This window comes from Dermacentor albipictus, unplaced genomic scaffold (assembly GCF_038994185.2).
Source record: "Dermacentor albipictus isolate Rhodes 1998 colony unplaced genomic scaffold, USDA_Dalb.pri_finalv2 scaffold_35, whole genome shotgun sequence".
Lineage (NCBI taxonomy): Eukaryota > Metazoa > Arthropoda > Arachnida > Ixodida > Ixodidae > Dermacentor > Dermacentor albipictus.
The window spans coordinates 2,253,522-2,270,778 of NW_027225589.1; positions in this window are offsets into that span (position 1 = coordinate 2,253,522).

Sequence of the window (17,257 nt, forward strand, 5' to 3'; positions counted from 1 at the left end):
ACAGCCTACAACATTGTAATGCCTTTGTTGATGGCGTATACGATATATTTATTTGTACATTTACCCGCAAGGTTTTGAACATGGGACATGATTAAACAGGAGGGAAATGTCCTGGCACTAAAATAATTGTCTTATTTAGCCGTCGAACGGAAACGATAATAATGAGATTACGCAGGAGAGCTTATTATACTGCCTCACCAAGAGTGTGAGTGGGTCGGTTCGTACACAGAGTTGATAAGTTTGGTCCAAGCTCACTTGCAGGCTTTTAACACATAGCATTACAGAGGTGCATTTATTCTTTTCCATGGGAAGCGATTTCTTTGGGGACAACCTTCTAGATGAAGCAGTGCTGGTTCAAGCACTTTCCAAAGAAATATTGAAAATGTAAGTGCAGACAAAATTATTGTATATACGAACATCAATTTGAAGGTATTTGAGGAGCATCTTTCTTTGCTGGTACACCAATAACTACCAGAATCTGCGGTGCAGTTGCACGAGTCGTGTAACTTATGCGTAGGCTAACGGAATCAGATAAACCCTCTTATCTTTTGAAGAATTTGTAGTGGCAGTAAATATCTTGAAGAGCACATATTACCCAATTTAGAAGGGTTTACAACTTAGTGGTATAAGTAGCTTGAAAAAACATTGTGTCCAGTTCTCTTGAAAGGTTTTAACTATGCCTTCGATGTTATCATTTTACCGCCCACATGTGAGATGATCATAGTCTTCTCGATAGAAAAAGAACAACTAAAACGGAGACCAACATGTCGAACAGCCAGCAGGTCTAAACGTAACGTTCTTAGTCCGGGAATTGAATTTTTTATGTTAAACGTGACGTAATCCAGTATCGATCGATATCTTTATGTAGCATACACTATCATTTATGTATCGGTAAGTTACTAGCTAATAGACGACAAACTTTCATTCGTGATATAGCCGGAGAGCATGAGACATGCGACATTCCTGGTTGTAGCACACATGCAAGTATACACAGGGGACATTCTATTCTTGAGTGCCTGTCAACTGTCAGGACCCGACTGTCACCTAAGTTGATTTGCTTATGCATTTTTAAAGTGAGCCATGGCTTCGATTTCCAGTTGCTGAGTCATCCCAGTAATAGGAATATCTTGGTTACCAGATTAGGGATGTGCAACACTGCTGGAATAACATGATTGTTTGTTTCACCCTCTCAGTTCTTATGTGTGTTCGCTCCCATGTTAGACAGGGGTTTGCCATTTCGTCCGTACTTATCGCTCTTTATCTAGGAGCTTTGGATCTCAGCGTCCTTTCGCAGAATACGGTGATGCGCATTGACCGTTGAACTTAATCCGTATAAAGTTCTCGCTTAACCGGACGATGTAGCGTTTATGTGCTCAAATAAGTATAGTGTCGAAGAAGTAATGTGTCTAACGTAGTCGTTTTGTTCAGCCACTGATGATACTCTTAGGCATATCAAGTACAGAAGATTCTATTTTGGTTAGTGGGTAGTGATTCCATTACAGTTCGCCGGTGTTCGCTGGTATTCAGGTGTTGTGGATTGCGTTAGTGTACTCATTAATTAATTTCGTAACAGTTCATCAGATTGGTCTAAGTGTTGTACAAACCTTCGGTATGCTACTGAGGCCTAGGGTGAAATAGGGTTGTCCATTTCTATAACAACATTGTGTTTTGCATTTTGTTGTGTCTGCATTGGGTTCTTCTCTATCGAATTTATTAATATGCTTCAAGTCCTACACTCTGGGCAAAAGAATATTAATCTTTTATTTAGCTTTATTGCCCGCTGTTTCTGGCACAGTGCCTGGGAGCCAGTGCAACGTGATAATGTGTTTTATTGGCTCGTGCTTTCCCATCCCAGTATAGCGTTCTACATTTGGCAATCATCCATTGCTTCACGTGTTCAAAAGCGTTAAGAATATGCGTGTTTCTCCGGGAACAAGAATTTCTTTTAATCTTCATATATCGAGGCTTCCTGCGAACAGTTAGCAGAAAAGGAAGGACTTTCTCGTTCCTGGAGACACAAATTCTACATTCTGTAAAAATCTAGAAACTGATAATCATTCACTCATTGGTTAGTGCAGCGCGGTTTCTTAGATCTTCTACTGTGAACATAAAAGAAATAATTAGAAGTTAGCCCTGTCATATACCTTGATATTGCAAAAGTAGAACCTTTCTCGCGATCTCTTTATTATTGTACCGCACAGCCCCCTGAAAGCTTGAATGATAGATGGACATGCATGACCATTTCGAGCAGCCAAGGTCATCTCACAGGAAGAAATAATTCAAATATGCAGGGTATACCAGCGTTTTAGTGAATCTCTTGCCTGGTTTCGTGTATTGCATGTGTTTAAGTTTGACCTCATATTCATTTGTTCACTGTACATTTCAAGTGCTATGGTTTTCTTTCTTGTACTATATACGGAAAAGATGTTGGTGTGGTGCCAAGTAAAAATATTCGCCCTACACGCAACGCGACCGGGTTCAGTTCCCCGTTGAAGGACTGATTTTTTTCTTTGTAATTTCAGTTTCTTTGTGGACAATGGCTACTAAGTTATCCTGTCGAGAACAGATACTTTGGCAGGTCAATGTGGGTGAGGGTTGGGAAACAAATTCAGTCACCAATAAAAGTGGAGAGAATGTGTAAACCTATTCATCGTAGCCTTCCATATGGCAAGCAATGCCACATACCAACCACGCCATCAAGACGACCTTGAGGTAAATAGTTGCTGTGGAGTTCGGAAACGCAGTCATTTCGTCAACACTACGACGCACACAGTTCTAAGTCAGCACCAACAGGAATGTTTCCCTTCCTTGACATTTAAGCTGCGTCGCTCTTGTGTTGAGGCGCAAAAATGCAGTGACAAATCGTAGCTGCAGTTCGAGAGGTACAAGATCTGGATTTACGTCTGCCACAAATATGTTAGCGACTGTGTCAGTATAAAGCGTATACGCACAAAGCACGAATGACGAGAACAACACAGTGACAATAGAGAGTGGTTTCTGACATCAAGACCCCGGTTAGATTTCTCAAGCGAAAAAGAAAACATACAACTGAATAATATTCATCAGCTCGAGAGCAGGCGGATTTGTACAACGAGTTCAAATCCAAGTGAACACAACTCGATACAAACTGAAGTTGACCAGGCGCCCTTGCTCTAAGCCAGTTTACAGTTTGTTATGACACATTCTTGTGACACATATCATTTGGGCATACCGAATTTTTATTTTCTTTGGTGCGTTTCATAAGCATAGCTTTGTGAGTAATCCTTTGGAAAGATTTCAAAAGCCAGATAGTGAGTCATCCCACTGCCATTCGAACCTTCTGCCGGGAAATCTGCAAAGGTCACGTGGCTCCAAACCTCAAATCACTCAGAAGGGTTGCACCCTTCACGATTGTGCCTCTCAGAACAGTACATGTGCTAGGACAGGCACATCGCGGGTCAACGTAAAACATCAACTTGGCACCAATGGATTGTTATTCTTACATTTAGGAAAATAGGACTTTTTTTGCTGCCGCGCTTTGATCAAGCGTTTCATTGTAGGAATAGATAAGTCGGGACAGGGTAGAGGCATCGAAGACGCTTAATTTCAAAGCACTGCTTGCCAGGTTTGGCACTGCAAAGAAACAAGCGCTTCGCTGCTATTTCTTGCAGCGATTTGCGCTGCTGAAAACAGCTCATGCCGAAAACTAAAGCCTGCGCTTTCGTCTTGACAAAGAGGCGCCTCTCAGCTGGCAGAGACGTCACAGCCCACGCTTCAGAATTCCCAGCTGCTCCGCGCAAAAAGCTATGCCTAATACATGCGAAGCAGCAAGAAAAGGTGAGAGGTCAGTGTCACCAACCTCTGAAACTAGTTTGGCGCAAAGTTGAATCCACTTTTTTTTTTCTAGCTTTCCCTGGTTTTGTGGAAAATGTCACGTTAATCACTTTGTCAATGTGATTTTCTGTGAAGATAATTTTTGTATCGAAAAAACAACAAACTTCGAATTTCACAAATTATCTTTCTTTCTAAGATTCTTTTAGCGACTGTGTGACGACGTTACAATGATGACGATAAGAAGAAGACCATGGCCTAATCACGATTGAATTAAGGCTGCATGATTAGAATAGAATTACGATGAAGGGTTGATATCGATTAAGCGATCATGGTGGCGGGACTACAATGGGCGCAGTGACAGGTAATACCGTTACTGAAGTGGTGAAGGTGGTGATAGGATTGTGCGATGATGGTACGGGGACAATGATATGACAACGTCCATGTAAAAACAACTGAATGACGAAAGCCGGTTGGTGAAGTTATAATCACTGTCTTCTTTCTTGGAAAAACAGTTTTAAGTAGCACACAGTGAACAACAGAAGCAGTACCGGGAGGTTTTCATGTTGCTCTGCAATTTTCTCATTGACACTTTTCATCTGACTATTCATCTGAATATTTGAGAAGTATAATAACTAATTAAGAATACATTTGTTATCAGGCATAATGCAACAAAACTATCTGTGTTTTTCCAAACGATGGCAAAGAACAGTAATTTGTTTCTGCGTAGTCACAGAGCATTTACGTATTTCTAAATATTGGTGCATGATGGTTGGGACACCCTGTAGATTAACAAACAATATCAGAACTTTCATAATCATGTCGTGCACGTTATTGGTGCTTATGGCTGCTTCAATGTGATTCTTTCAGTAAAGTGCAAGCAGCTTTAAAGTTAAACTGTTTTGCAAAAAAGGCATGCAATCTAGAAAATCAAGCAAAAAGTCAAGGTGTGTTCAGTATCCAGATGTTTAACTAAGCTCTAGAAAAAGAAAACAGGACACAACAACTAATACACAACGCAAGATTTGAACATTTGAATTGAACAATAAACCAGTTTTTGAAGATGCAGGAACAAGCCACCAGCTTATGTGAAGCACATCCATGATATCTACTCTAAGTGGATCAGTTGTTACCGCAAGGCTTGGACGCCATATGAACGTAACAATCAACAACTTTCAGAAGAATATTAACACTTCCAAATGGATTAGGGTTTGAAGATTCTTGGTCTGAAATCCTCAACAACTTGTTCTGTCTTTCAATGTGTTTCCTCATTCTACATTCTCAAAAGCCGGCTCTCACAAGATAGGCAAGATAGAGTTGACCGTCAGATAAAGTCTGTAATGCATGTCAAACATCATAAACACTCTTACGTGTTAACCAGTAGGCTCACTCATGCAGCCATGAAATTATGTGATGCAGACACATTATATATATTGAAGCTGGTTTCGTGCAGTGTTTCATGCTTCCAAGGCTTCTTCTACAGTTGTCAAAGCTGTCTCTACTAGAAAATAAAAGATGAGGATAAAAAAGAACGACATGCTAAATATACGTTGGACATTTGTAAGAAACCAACACACTTTCTGGCTCCTACATTGCCTCGTGGAAATCTACTGTCACAGTACTTCTTTCCCCATGTAGTTGCCACATTAACATGCCTTGTGTTCAGCGCCCTTGCCCTCTGTTTTTCTGGTTTGGAAACAGTTTAGCGTGTGTTCAGTTGGCGTCTTTAAAACGGACACAAAACAGCGTGCACCACTGATTTCTAATACGTTTAGCTGGATGTCGCTCGCCGCGCCGGATGTAACGGAACCCAGTGGAAAAGCGGGGTCATGCCGCGACTTGTCCTGGAAGCAAGGCATATGGTGCTCTAACTAGTGCGCGTGATCATATAATATTGTAGCCGTAAAAATATTTCTTCGTGGTTTTTCACATTTTCGGATATGTTGTCTCTATATGTCTGGGTAAACACATTCAGGGCAATCTGAACCCATTTACGTTAGTGTTTATTACATAAAGCGTTTTCTTACTTACCAGTGTCTCCAGCACCCGCAAATTATATAGCAACGTTGTGAGCAATGGAACGAAAAAAATTACGTAAATCATATCGAAAAACTGCTCCGGCCTGTTTGGGTAGTTTGCGGCACAATAGGCATGTATTTTAGAAGAAGAAATGCCACAAACTCGTGCAGACGAATTGTTGCCCCAAATCATGAAGTGCCAACTTCAGGGGCAATGTTGGTTTTTGTAGAGGGTGCTCGATGTGTTATCCACCCCCTGTAGTAGAGATGAGTGGCGTGGACCATTTTAAGCTGGCTTTCCTTTCAGATCTGAACCTTGGCAACAGCTCACACCTTACGTTTTTGAGCCTGGAACAAGTGCAGAGAAGGTTACATCAGTCTACATTTATGTATGGCTTTATTATCTAAGCGAATTGAGTACACATTCTATCAAGTCATTAAAAACTACACTTGGCACATTTTCACTTCTGTTGCCAGAGGTATGACACCTGGGCTTCTGCCATCGTACTCGCTAAAACGAGCAACGGAACATGGCTCTTCTGTATAGATTGCAGCTAGTGCGAAAAATTTGCAAGAAACAAAGTTTACCCTTTGCCGCTTACTGATGACGCTCTGGATTGCCGGTACGGTAAAACTCTTTTGCTTCTATTTAACTACGGGCGACCTACTGGCAGATTGCCGTCGATGACACTTGTTTCAAACGAACCTCGTGGCGTTACTGCCGGTGTGTTTTCGGCGTCTCTACAGGTTTCTCTGCCGGTTGGCATTCTTTCTTTTTTTTCTTTTTTTGCTTTTTTCGCCACTTTCTTCCCCACTCTCATGAGCGCTAATTACCCTCGCTAATTACCGTAGCACGGTCATGATGATAACCGCAATGGTTCTCGACGCCATCACCTACCTCCTGAATTCACAAAGGACTGAGTCTTACTCCTCTGGTGTACTCATTTATGAAGGATGCTGGGCTGACGACTGATGTTGACGTCTCGTAACATGTCTTGCATCTTCGAGGAAATAAACACCTGCAACTTTTTTTTTCTTTTGCACCTATTTATTAAATTGAGCGTGACTCGCACTGCTAAACTGCCCTATCATTTCGGTTGAAGCACTGACTCACTCATGACGCCGAAATACACGTGTATTCCTGCTTTACATGCGTGTTTATCATAGCACATTTTTAGTCTGCAGGCCTCTGCGGCTCTTCTCCCGTTCGCTGGTTATCCGAACAAAACTATGCCGCCAATGTTCAATAAAATGATTTATAATGTGATTATTCCTCTGCGATTAACCATCCTAATGGCTTCGCACATGAATAACTGACCAAACTACACATAATTGCATACTAGCAGACACGTAGAGGTGTGCCGTAAACAACACTTCTGATAACCAGACGTCAAATTACCGCGGTGCCGCAAACATGTATTTGCTGTGGTTAAGAATCTGTTTAGAAGTTCTGGCGTCTGTCTGAACAGCAATGCGTGAGAAAGCAGTTGGCGGTGGATTAGTGCTGGCTCTGTCACACGAGAGCGTATTGGGAAATAAATCGGACACGTAATCATTTGAGCTTCAAGTGCTATTCGGTAGCAGATTTTACCCCGCGACGTTATATATTAAATTGCATCATTTTAAACACGAGCTACTCTTTTGCTGTTGCTGGCGTGTTTAATCCACCGCTACGTTAACAGTACAAAAATCGCTTCAGCAATCTCTATGGTGAGCGAGATAAGAGATGGACCATAACCAGGCGTGCATAACCAGTCTTTAGTTTGAAGATTAGATTTATTTCTACTGTAGTTTAGAAAATTCAAAAAGTAAAAGCACAAATTCACAGTTCAAATCTTACTATTACTATTCATAATCTAACTTACTCAAGTGTAGGTATATCCTTTTTTTTTAACATTACTATCAACGCAAGGCTTACTATAGTATTGATCAATACTTCATCTCACGTATTCATAGTTTATTTTACATCTTGGATTATTTGTTTTCCTTTCTACTTTCGAGTTATTTATTTATTAACCAATTTATTTTATCTTATGTATTGAGTCCTATTACCACCCGATTCGTGGCCTATCCCCCTCAGTGGTTTTGTGCCATTACCTGAGGCTTCATCATAATCATCATCATCATTAATGCTCTTATGTACTCGGGGATGGGTACTGAACTCGAGCCGACCTTCAAATCTATCAGAAGAAGCACGAATTATATGCGACACTGAGCCAATTGGCCAATGGAATCAGAAGGCAAAACATGCGTTCCTTCTTTTTCGTGGTGCAATCCCCGTCAAGGCCACAGAAAAACCAGAAAATATTTCACAGGAATATCTGCAATACTAAACCGTGTAGTGGGCGGACGTCATCACTTTTGCTTATACAAAACCAGGCTCCTAGCAAACACAGAAGGCTTATTGCACCGTGAGCAATGCAGTTCTCAAGGATAATTATATCTAGTGCTCTCCAACGAATTTCACATAAAGCACACCTCCGTGATATACCAAACCTCGCAATCGATAAAGCTTAGGTAACGCGTATAGGTGCAAACAATCCACTGAAATGGTTGTAGGCTTTGAAGCGTTTTTACACGGGACACGTGGTACTTTTGCGTGATGTAGCCAAATCTGCGTTAGAATGGTTCGTCGCGATTAGCTCTCTTCTACAGCTTCAGCAGATCACTCAATTCACCGGTGTCCTGCTCAATCGCAATCGATGGTGTCCCGTGGGAATGTTGTATTTCTCATCCGATCCAATAGACAAACTACAGCCGATAAAGTAACGTTAATAGGAGAGGGCTGTTGAAAAGGTGACTATCACTTCAGTGTTTCAATATCCTCATTCTACTCATCATAAATTTTATATTTTATGATCGAATCCTCACGTGAAAGCAGGTTTTCTTTAATGGTGCATACTTCTCGTTTTTGTACCAGCTAGAAACGCATGGCTATATTGCTTTCTTTCAACCGATAGCGGGATATTACCAAACGCAACGTGCACATACATTGCACTGTAAGTACAGCTAATGAGCATGTTATCCTAGCTCTTCGGAACGATTACCAACGCGTTAGCTTTTCTATTTCTTTTTATCCGAAATTTTAGACACATCGTTGTACGTTCAAGCACTCTGCACTCAAGACGTGGCATGTTAAATAGATGTAACGCACATATCTTTAAACAGGGATCGACGTGTTTGGGAGGCTCCAGGTCTTTCACGTTTGAAAGCAAAGTTTTAGGAGAAATTTACTTTTGGAAATCTTAAAGACGTTGGCCTGAGTTGCACTCGTCAAGCCTGCTGCTCGAAGCCGGAATAATAAGAAGGAGTGAAAGCTGAATATATGCGGTGATGATTCTGGCAGAAGACTTGAGTAAATTATTTAGTGGAATTTTTAAAGAGCCATGTCAAGCCCCCTACAGCACGGGAATGCAAGTAGCGCATGTGACGCCCTTCTACTGAATTTACATTTTAGTCGTGGTCCCAGGGCAAGCTCGTCCCCAGTAGGCACTCAATCACCTATATTTAAAAAGGAAACAGTCGGCATCCATGGATCGTACGCAAACCTGGGGCATACGCACATGATATGACGCACTGTTTCTGAAATGAACGACGCCGACGACAGTCCAAGAGCACGAACGCAGCACCGTTCTCAGCATGTCTACGTGTACGTTCCCAGCATGCACAGTATGCAGCGTCACGTATGACTGAGCCAGGGCACCAAGACATACGTACACAAAAATATGCATAACAAAAGTTTAACGTTTAAACTGAAGGTATATTCTGTGGAAATAAATAACAAAATTGGGTATTTACACAATCATATTGAGGCAAACACAAGCCCCAGATATTTCTTAGGTCATTTACAAGAAACGACTAGCACACCCTTTATTCGCCTGTAGGCCACAGGTTAGAGACATTGTTAGGTGATAGGCCGATTACTTCAGTGCTTGATTCCACATGATTGGTTTTTCAATAGCGGGTGGGCGCACTTCGGTCACGTGGCAGATCGTTTTCAAGACAGACGAGCGCCGGCAACGTGTTCCTACGGCGTTCGCCAAAGGCGTCTACTACGGCATCCGCGATTAGCGTGGCCAACACCGCAATACACGTGGCGGTTGTCTCTACTCCGTACGGAGTGCCTGGCGAGGAGGACATCGAGGCATCCTAGCAGCCACCGGAGCAGAACGCCCTTCCTCCCTCTCCTGACCTCCCTGCCTCGCGCGCCACAGGAAAGGGCACGCATCTGGGCCATGTTCCTCACTCGTGCACGCGAGATTGAACCGCGTTCGTCGGCTCACCCTCACAAGCTACCACTCAAACGATACCTCGCGGTGACGGTGACGGCAGAAATGTGCCTAGAGTGCCCATATAATCGCTATCGCAAGGAAATTTCGTAAAACGATTCGGTAAAATGCGAAATGTGGAATAACAGAGTCGAGAAAGGCGGCATTCCCGCCATCTCCCCATTCGTTCGTTGTACCTCCGCGATGAGCAGTTCCGTTTATTATGAACAGGAAATTCCTAAGCACGCATATGCAAATTTTTACATCTACCGATACCGCACCTAACAGGCCAGCGTTGACGGCGACGCCGTAAAATAAAGATCGGTTGGTCAGACGGAGAGATACACATAGCAAAATTACAGTGGTGGGCTTAGCCATTAAAACATTGCGTAACGAGGACACGGGCTCGATCCCCGGTTACAGTGGACTCATCACGTCAGGCGCAAAAGGCAAAAACGCTGGTGTACCGATACAAGTACGTAAGCGCACGTCGAAGGGCATCAGGCTGTCAAATTAAGTTATGCTGGCAGCCTTGCTGCTCCGTTTCCTTACAATTATATCTTCGCTTCGCCGCACGAAACACCGTGCTTTTTTTCCGTATCAACTTTAGAGCTCTTTGCAGCAAGACCGATATGGTGTGCTAGTCTGTTTACGAGACAAAAGAGCTGGTGCTTCGCATCTATCATGCGTCATGTCTTTCTGGCACTAACAGGCACAAGTGTCAACTGCTGCGACAGTACAAGAAAGCTATAAAAAACACGGTAAGAAATAAAGAAGGGCAAGAAAGATATGCGCTGCAGCGAGTCCCCCGAACATTGCCCCCCAAACCCGCGTTGGCTTCAGAGTCTTCGTGCCAAGCAGTGCGTGTTGCGTGACGTACTAGCACGTCCCCCGTGGTTCTTGAAAGAACATACGGTAGCTGATGGTTTTAAACTTGTATGTTTAGACACAGATGGGTTATCGAAAGACATGCTCTTTAGTGACTCATTTCTCTGCCTTCCTAACAAAATGGCTCCAACATCTGTGGTTGGAACGACGTAGTGCCGAATTCCCCATCGAAATTCTTTCTCGCTGTTACTTTTTTCTGGCACTGCTGACAGTTCAGGGGCGCTATAACGTAAAACTATTCCAAACTTTTCTATTCCAATTCTGCTATCAGTCCTCCGCGATTGGTCCAAAACTTTTTTCGACCACCCCCACTTCACCTGTCTGTCACGCGACGTCACGAAAACCGCAATACCTCCCCATCTGATATGATGTGTACACACTGATTATGCATGATTTGAAAGAAAAAAGAAAAACAGTTATTTCTGATTCGACCCCTTTTCGCCATTAGCCCTTGGCTATTGGTAAATAGTTTTCGGGCTGCCCCCACTTCTCCTGCCTGTCACGCGACGTCACAAAACCGCACAAGCTGGCCGCGTCAAAGTGACGTGTACGCGATAAAGATGCATTAATATGCCGAACAAGGGTGCTATGCAGGATGCGTCGAGTTTCGCGAAACTCGGGATCTTCACGAGCTCTGGCGACACCCCAAGATGAAAGCACTAATGGTACCGAGACACAGTTTATCTTTCGACAAGCCTCCAGTTTCATTGGTTTATCTAGATTCACTCTGGCTGGCTATCATTCCTTGGGCGTTGCCTTCTGGGCGGTCGACAAACTGGGGCTCACGTGATCATACCGTCGGTGCATGGTCGTGCCTTCTTTCACTTGTTTGTCGTTCCACCGAGTGCATTACATGCAGAAGCAAGTTGTAAAACAAATGCACTTAGTACAATATTATTAGTTACTTTAACGTGGTTTAGAAGCATTTTGAAGCTTACGAGATGTGCACTGAATGCGTCTTAGACTAATTTGTAATTTAGTACGCTTCGCATTATACCACGAGGGAGCGCTGTAGTGGCGTCATCACGTCCATTCACCGGGCAAGCATGGCGGCTAACCATCAGAGAGGCCCAGTGTAAACAAACCCGTACAACGAGCTTGCAGTGCGCGACGTAGTGATCAGGCTCGACGAAGGCCACTATTTCTTGGATAGTTCTGTTCCTCCGTGGGCAATCTTCCCGTGCACCCGATATGACTGCCAATAGCTTCGGCGATTTTACAGATCGCAACGCGCACCTATTGTTCACGGCAAAGTGCTGAAGAAACAACTTGTCCGGGGCTGCTTCTGCGAGTGCGCCGAGTTCCTCCACTCTGCGTGACTGCGAGCGTCACGAACATTACATAGTGTGGGCAAAAGGTAGACATCCTATATAGCTACGATGCGACGAGGTGGTACCGACGATGGATCTCGCTACCAACACAGAGAAGGAGACTTCGACAAACTGCAGATAAGTATATTTCTACTGTTTCATATTTAGCATAATAAGAGTGCACGGATTAAGTCACTTTCGTAGTAACGAACTGAATGTCCAGCAGTTTAAAGAAGGCAGTGAGAACCAATGAGTGTTCGTGCTTTTACGTGCAAGTGGGCCCGCGAAAATATGGAATAGATGAAGGTAACCTTCACCAACTTGGTGAGGCAACAGAAATCCATGAGTGACATTAAGCTAGAAAATTTATGGAAGAGTATCTTTATCCAAGTGAAATATCAATAGCAAGTACTGATATAAAGCAGGAAACTTATACAAAAATTTCATGGGTTGCACAGCACATGGAAGGCATTACCGAATCGTGATCGCCACGTTACCGATATCCTTGAAAAAAGTCTAGAATCATTGCATTCCACCGGTTATGCAATATGGGACATAAACCTGGAGGTTAACAAAGAAACTTGAGATGTCAAGGACTGTGTAGAAAGCGAAGTAACAAAAATTGTTGCAGATAGCATTAAGGCAGGAAGACAGTGGCGTAGTAAACCGTGGCAACTGATATGCTAGTTGAGATTAAAAAAGAAAGGAATCGGCAGGCAGGCCATGCACGTATTCGATCACTTGTTGCCAATTCATATCAGGTGATTACATAAGCATTACAGAATGAATGTCAAGGAGAGAGAACTACAGCCAAGGATGGTAGAAAATTGCGTAATGGGACAAGAATATGATGTTTGTAGGCATAGGATGCAATCAGCTCGTATAGGACGGGATTGTAGGGTGAGGCATTTGTTTTGCAGCGAACAAAAATAGGTTTGTGGTGCTGACAGTAGAGACGCGTGAAGGTGCAGGGCCACCTCAGCTGCTGGCACACTAATAAACATGACAATTGGCTCTGAAAAAGAAAACCCAGTTTTGAAAAATAAAGCAATGTTGTCCCAACGCATTGTTTTACTAAGCATACTACACTAGAGGCTTCCATATTTAAGGGCACTTAGTACTAATAGTGCAACGAGCATTTTTCTTTGTAAATAATGGTTTGTACGTGGCTGATTCATTCCAATACACTTTTTTGCAGCAAAACATTCTGCTGCCGGAGCCACTCAACCGCCTGGTGGCAGTAGGCGAGCGCCAGGCACGTGCTCTTGAGAGTGTGGCAAAGGTCCAGAGGGCTGCTCCGCAACAGTAGTATCGGTGTCCTCACTGCTCTCCTGTCGAGCCCACAGAAGGCACCTTATAAAGGAGCTTTCAGTTTAATTATTTATTATTCAAGAACATGAATAAAATTATTGCAGTAAACATTGTGCTGTGCATATTAGGAGACTTATAACATGCACTTTGTGTCCCTTCAAAATAGGCAAAAACGTAAGACAACCTGTGCCACTCTTGGACCATGTAAATAAAAAATACACTAATGCAGCATACACGTCATCATGCTGTTTGTTCTTTCTATGTGCAAGAATACAGTGCGTGTTCATTAGCCACAAGATGAACGATGTGTGTAATTCACAATGAAGAAAGGAAACAGCAGGAGCTTAATAATGCTATCATCTATAGACTGTGCATATGACTGCAACACTCCCCGATTCAAATGTGCCACTACATGCATGTTCGATACCACATATTCTTTAACATTGTCTTATAATTGCATGTACCATATTTCACACATCTTAAGCCTTTGCATAGCACACTTCTGATGTATCCATTTCATAGGCCAAATAATTGTACACTTTGTCCTTTTGTGTTGTATGAAAAGCAGCATCCTTTAGAGTCGGATAAAACTTCAGAAGACAGGAGAGGCCCCACCCAGATGACCAAAGCGCAGCAGCCGATTGCCTACACGTCTAAAGAAATAGTCCCTCTCCAACGAGCAATATTAGTCTGTCTGGCGGCACGATATCAGTCTCGAGTGCGTGCCCATTGGTGAAGGCTTGTGTTCACCTGCCTTAAAGTGCAGATTCCGCAGCCTCCTAAAGTTGTATCCGACTATAGAAACACGTAATGCCTTGGACCAGTTGCATAGACTTCTGCAATTTGATAGCACACAATGATCAGGAGCAGACATCTATAAAGGCATCCAAGCAAAGCTGGCTGACCACACTTCCATTATCAGGGGCTGAAAAAGGTCTCGCCAAATATTCCCATGACGTCCTTGAAAAAGAGGTGGTGTTTGGCACTTCTTTAGAATCAAAAACAGATTACACTGAATGTTGTGTAGCACGTCAAAACAAACTGAGCTTGGTTATTTGCACAGCATGTAATGGGAGTTCGAGCTTCACATAGGAAACAAACTGCTCTGTCCAGTACAATTTTGAGGCCGGTATGGCACCTATTATGGCACCGGTATGGCACCTATTATGTCAACAGTGTCTATATACAAATTACACTTTTCACAGGCCATTGATTTCACCATTATTTTTGTGTGATGGTTCTTTCAATCAGCGCTTGTATTACATGAGCAGGTGGATTTGAAAGCAAAGCTTTGTTTGCAAACCTTCCGACTTCCATAAGTGTGTGGCAAGGCACTGGCATATTGTCGAATAGCTCACACTTCCTCGGTCCTGCACCAAAGAAGCCCAATGCTCTAATTGAAGTTGGATCGCACAACAATTCAACGGCACACAAAGAAGTGTAACACACACAGCAAAGCATTCTGCTGTGTGTATTTCTCTTTGTGTCCCGTCGAATTGTTGTGCAATTAAACTTCAAGCTTCTATACCAATACACCGTCTTTAACCTCACCAATGCTCTAGTTATTAGGCCACAATGGTGCACATCTTTGAAATTTCCCAGCACAAATTAGTTCTCCGAAAAATCACAAATGTTAAATTTTGCAGCACAGCTGTATGTATGAACGTGCCATATTCTTTACCACTAAACCCACAGGAATCAAAGAGGCAAGCATTAACCAGCCTTGCTGCTGCCGTTACCATTATCATCATGACACCAATGGAAAGACAGTGCCACGTTTCAGTAAAGGGAGTGCTGGAGGGAAAGGTGTGACAGCGAGGGCTTACAATAAAAATAACAGTTACGAGACATGTTCAATGCCAATATATGCTGCATGTCACTCAGCCTACTTTGGCAATGCGGCAAGTGTTTACTCGTTTGTGCATATCACGTTTTGTGTAATCGTTGCTCTAAAGCTGTACAAATGGTCTATTTGCTCTGCAAGTTTTATTTTTATCATGGTAGGTTAAAGACCCACTTTTCATTGGCATCTGCATTACATTTCTCCCGATATGTAATAATGCCTTGGTGGTTCATGACATCTTCACGTACAGAGAGTTCTGCAGAGTATTGGATGTGCATTGTTCTAATGCTTAAGAATTAGAGCCCCATTATGAGACGAAAATATACAATTTATCCATCCAGAATAACGCCGCCCCCCCCCCAAAAAAAAGATGCACTGAACCTCTGGCACATGCATCGACAGTGAACAGAGCAAACAGTCTGAAGTATTTTCTTCATGCAAGCCAACACACTAAGATTCTCAATGCATTTTCATTTCGCCACAAATGCATAGGCACAACCGGCTTGGCGCAACATCCACATCTCGCGCTGCAACAAATTGTGCAATCCCTCGCTGTTTCATAGTGCGGCCGATAGATTACGCATGGCCAAAATTCAGCATTGTGCATGCTTAGTAACTTCACCAATGAAGAACCCCAAGTTGTTTATGAGATTAGGATTGATAGGTTACTTCACACAATTAGTGATATCCATTTATCTATTTATACTTAACCCCTTTCCCAAGAAAGTGAGCCATTTGGAAGGCACCCTGACAGATAAGTAGAACAATCGACAAAAAGTGATCAACCAGCGAAAAATCTGTTAATCACACTAACGCTGACATTCAAGGCGCCTTAATTCCTACGTACGTTTCGTCGACACTCCCGACTACGTTCGTAATGTTCCCACGAAGTGGGACGCATTCTTTTACATATGCCCGCTCCGCCGCAGTATTCTGGAAAGCTAGCCACCGCTTAAGCACTGCCGCATCGATAAGCGCGTCAGACACATCTCTGACACAGTGGCTAACAGTAGTTTGATGGCGTCCGATGTAACGCTCGGCGCCGACGCTTCCCTGAAAACTCCCAGTCCCGTAGAAACGGAGGGCACAAATGACTTGCTCTACGACGGTGAGCGAATGAAGCCCGCCACGCTGTCTCCGCAGACGAGAGTCTTCGCCTAGCTCGTCACACAGCCAGCACACTGATGTCTTCGACAGGCGAAAATGACGCTGAAACTCCCCGTCGGTCATGCAGGTGAACGGGTCCGGACGGTCATAGTGACGCTTGCTGCCGCTGGATGCAATGAAATAGGCTGCTGCTGCCGCCGCCATGTTCCCGAGTTGAACTCGGAGGGGGTTTCGCGATGTACGAGTTTAGCACGAGTTCGCCTGTCAATCAAAACCAGAGGTCACGCCCCGCGCGAGGCATGTAACTATTGCGCGCGCACCCACTACAGTTGGGCCACGCCCAACTTATCTTCCGGCAACAGCGACGCGGTGTCGAGCTGAGAGGCATCAACAATCTTGACCGCCGACATAAAACACGCACAACGCACTGTCATCGGTGATGTACTGAGCACCACTATCGAAAACAAAGCGTTGACTGTCGCTGGCATACATCTCGGGCTGAGATGGCCGCACAACACGGTTTCATTGCCTGCATTGCGGCGCGTAGCGCACAGTAAATAATTATCGGCACGTCACTGTAGGTGCTTGCAAGGCGTCGAGGCGTCGAGGGGGACGACGATGCTGAGGAGTGCGTATTGAAGCAGTCGTTTCAGATGGCTGCTCTGTCATCGGTGATGAAACGGAGCCACAACGTCGTAAACA